Source organism: Marmota monax, unplaced genomic scaffold (genome assembly GCF_021218885.2).
Source record: "Marmota monax isolate L192 unplaced genomic scaffold, Marmota_monax_Labrador192_F-V1.1 WCK01_AAM20220418_F8-fsc00008, whole genome shotgun sequence".
Lineage (NCBI taxonomy): Eukaryota > Metazoa > Chordata > Mammalia > Rodentia > Sciuridae > Marmota > Marmota monax.
In genome coordinates this window covers 21878058-21882312 of record NW_026694432.1, presented here as the reverse complement: position 1 = coordinate 21882312, position 4255 = coordinate 21878058, and the positions used below count along the sequence as shown (strand labels likewise).

Below are 4255 nucleotides of genomic sequence, written 5' to 3'. Positions count from 1 at the left end.
AGTCTGGTCTTGAACTTGTGGTCCTCCTTCCTCAGCCTCCTGAGTCACTGGAATCAGAGTCACACACCCTGTGCCTGGCTACATGTTTTATTCATTTATTTTTGACTGTCCTAAATTGCTTCATCATACCTGTATCAGCGGTAACAGTGAAGCTGGAGAGCGCTGCACCTTCTCCAAGCTACACAGCGAAGACCACCAATACAGTGTGGAACGTGTGGCCCTTTCCACGGTCAGGACTCTTGCTGCCTGCAGACATCAGCCTGGGCATCTCCCCATGCCTGTGGACCGGCTTGGGGTTTCTTCTGTCAGCTTTATGTATTGGATTCATTTGGAAATCCTCAAGAATCTGTATGTGGAAACTCTGCCAACCCAGGAAGAATTCAGGACTCTCAGGGCCCCACAGTGACTTCAGCTCATCCCTCAGTGACAAACCAAAAACAATAAGGAGCAGTTTACCCATTTGCATATCATCCTTGAGCAGGGGCTTATCTTCTCTGCAGCCTTCCAACCTTAATGTAGGTGCTGCCAAAGCAAACTCCATTCTATATTTTTAAGGAAAATATTATTTTAAAATTTCCACTAAAAAAACACAGATGGTTTCATTGATGAATTCTTGCAAATTCATATAAAGGAAGAATTGATATCAATCTTACACACGCTTCCAAAGAATAACTGGAAAATAACATTTCCTAACACATCTTTGAGGCCGATTTCAACTTGATAAGAAAACACTGCAAGAAAGAAAACCGCAAGACCATCTTAATCCAGTAACCCCTCGAGTCTCAGTTGTTCATTTGGAAAACAGAGATGACCGAAGTTCTCTTTCCTGGACAGCTTGTGCCAGGATCCGATGCAAAAATCTTTACCAAAGTAAAAGCAGACCAAACCCATACATATGAAGGCTATTCTAATCATAACCACACTGAGTCCGCTCTCCCCAGGAATGAGAAGTTTGGTTTCACATTTTTAAAACAGGGATTGTATATTAAATATACTATATGAAATAGATTGTAGAATAAAGTCATACAATAATTTCAAAAGATTAAAACAATCATTTGATAAAGTTCAACCCCTGTGAAGGTGTTCCAGAGGCGCATGTGTTAAGAGCTTGACCCCATCTCACGGCGCTGCTGGGAGCTGGGAAACCTTTTGGAAGGTGGATCGTGGTGGAAGGAAATTGGGTCATGGGACTATCAGGGACCCAGCGCCTTCCCCCTCCCTTCCTGGCCACCGTGGGGTGAGCGTCTCTGCTCTATCACTCATTCCCTTCCATGATGTTGGCCTCACTGTAGGCCCAAAAGCCAACTCACCATGGACTGAAACCTCTAAACCAATAAACCTTTCCTTCCTTAAGTTGATTTTCTCAGGGGTTTCGTCAGAGTGACAAAAGGCGGCCAACACAACCCTCAATCATGATTGAAAAACTCTTAGAAATATAAAAAGGATGGAAAAGTTCTTAACCTGATACTTTAAAAGTGTCTATACAAAAGCAAAGAAAGCATTATAACTAAATAGTAAAGTATCGAGAGTTTCTCCCTGAGATGGCTAAGGAGGCAGTTCTGTCTCCTGTCACTTCTCTTCAACATGGTACTGTGGATTCTAAACAGAGCAATAAGACAAGAAAAAGAAATGAAAGGACCAAGGATTATAAAGGAAGATGCAGAAGACAACGTGGCTGTGTCCATAGAAAGTCTAAAAATAAGTCACAAATAGAATTAATGGGCAAATTTAGCAACAACTGCATTTTTATGTGTCAGTAACATCAATTAGAAAATGACATGTACATACATATACATACAACACAGGGCTGGGGATGTGGCTCAGTGGTCGAGCACCCCTGATACCCCCTGGTACCCTCCAAAAAAGAGAACTAACACATTATTATGAAAATGCAAGGCTTGAGATTATCAAAAATGATCCTGAAGAAGGATGAAAGTCAAAGACAAAAAAAAATAGGTTCATCAAGACCTATTAAAAGCTGAAGAGATTACAACAGTGAGGTATTATATAAGGAAAGACATAGGTAAATGGAGTAGAAAGGAAGGAACATTCCATTTCTTGCACTCCTATGTTTGTTGACAGGTTTTCACGCACTGCACAACCAGGGGTGGGCAGGAGTGCAGGGTCTATCTGTCCCCACGGTGCCACTGACCCAGGCCAGCTCAGCACATGCCAGCGGCAGGAACCAAAGGCCGGCTGGCGACAGAGGGCCTGGGCTGGCCCAGAGAGCGCAGCTGTCCAGCACGGTGAGCCCCCCACGGCTGCCCCCAGGCTCCCCTACACTTGGGACCAGAAGGCGTGTCACACGCCACCGAGAAAACAGAAGCAGAAGCGTCCATCTGCCACGGGGCCACTCTGGACCGGGAGCTGCAGCCTGCGGCCCATCCATAGGCTCCCCAAGCCCCCAGGAGCCAGGAGGAGGGTCTCACCGTCCTGCTGTGCAGATGAGGCCCCGGGGCTGGTGTTCTGTGCCCCTGACGCTTTCAGAGTCGAGGACTGTGAGGACGCCCAGGGCACAGGCCGTGACCTCCAAAGGTGCCCACGCGGCCATCCCTGAACCTGCAAGTGAGTGGGTTCCAGGGCCAAGAGCTGGGGCAGGTGAGATCACGGGAGCCTCCTGAGATGGAAGAGGCCTGGGTCAGCGGGGGCCCTGGGCCTCCTGGATGAGGGAGGCAGGCGCCTGTCGGCAAGGGGACAGAAGGTGGCTCTAAACACGGAGGAGGGAGGCCCGGAGCCCAGGAATGCCGTGGCCTGTGGCGGCTGGAAAGGACAGGGAACGGATTCTCCTGGAGCCCGGAGAAGCCACGCAGCCCTGCCCACACCTGGCCTCAGCCCTTTGGGACTTGGCACCTCCAGAAGCATAGCGATGACAGTGTGTGGCTTGAAGCCAGCTGGGAACGGTGACACACACCTGTGACCCCAGCAGCTCGGGAGGCTGAGAGAGGAGGATTGGGAGTTCAAAGCCAGCCTCACCTTAGTGAGGCCCTAAGCACCTGAGGGAGACCCTGCTACAAATAAAACCCAAAGCTGGCTGGGATGTGGCTCTGGAGTAGACCCCCTGGGCTAGGTCCCTGGAACCCAAGCTAAACAAACAAACAAAGCCAGTAGGTCAGCGACAGCCGGCAGCAGGAGGGACGCAGCCTCTGGTTGGGCTGGGCACGTGCCCCTCCCCAGGTTCCCCCTGCACCGTCCATTCCCTGACCACAGGAGCCCAGCACGTGACGGTGTGGCACAGAGCAGGTGCCCAACGATGACTCGGGGGTGTGGCTCATGGCAGGAGTGAGAGGACTCACCATGAATCCAAGAGGAGGGGTCTGGGAGGACTCGTGGGTGAGACCACGCAGGGACGGTGAGTGGGCAGGAGTGGCCCCGGTGGCAGCCTCTGGGCTGATGCAGAATCCCAGATCCCTCGGCTGAAAGGGTCCCCAGCTAAGCCAGCTGCTCCCATTTCACACACACCAACGTGAAGCCCAGAGAGGGCAAGTGACTTGACCAAGGTCACTCAGCAGGTTGACGGGGAGGGTGGGGTGAGAACTGTCATCACCTACTCGGGTCAGCGTTGTTCCCGCCCAACCCCTCCTGGGGTGGCAAAGACGACTCTCATCTGGGGACATGGAGTGACGGAGCCCTGACAAGCTGGGTGCCCAAGGGAGCGGGTGGGGAGCGGCCCCAAGCAGCTCCTGACCCAGGGTCTCTGGCCCAGCTGATGTGCAAGGCCCAGCGAGCTCCCCGAGCGTCGGTGCCCCAGGGATCGACCCTGAGCTGCAAGGCTTTTCCCGCTGTGGTGTGGTGTGACCTACCTTCAGGCCTGCCTTGTCCCCAGTGCCTGTCCCCTGACCTCAGCTGGGGCCCTAGTGGCTTCTCAGCAAGACCTTCTCCTCTCCAGCTCCAGCTGCAGGGGACACGCAGTGGCCCAGCCCACCACCCAGGGCTCAGCCACAGGTGTTTTCTACCTGTCCCCATCTTTGTCCCCCCCCCCCCCCGGTCACCTGCCAGCACAGCTGAAGCTCTGGCCGCCCTCCCTGAGTCCCAACAGCAGAGACAGGGGACCCATCTGGAGGGAGGCTCAGAGCACTCAATGCCAGAAGCTCTCTGGTCTCTGCCGTCCCCACCCTGGGTCACCCCCATGCTGGTCTCCTGCTGTGATACCTCGGCGCTTGTGGCCTGCAGTTGGGCTAGACGGTCTCCAAAGGCCTCCGAAGCCTTCAAACTCCTCCCAACCCTTCATCTACAGAGGATGGCCATCTCCCCAAAC

General features: G+C 52.9%; 1 pseudogene; it reads right to left on the bottom strand.

Moving 5' to 3' along the window:
• Positions 1-436: 436 nt before the first annotated feature.
• LOC124075439 (U6 spliceosomal RNA) lies at positions 437-534 on the bottom strand (annotated as a pseudogene).
• Positions 535-4255: the final 3721 nt, after the last annotated feature.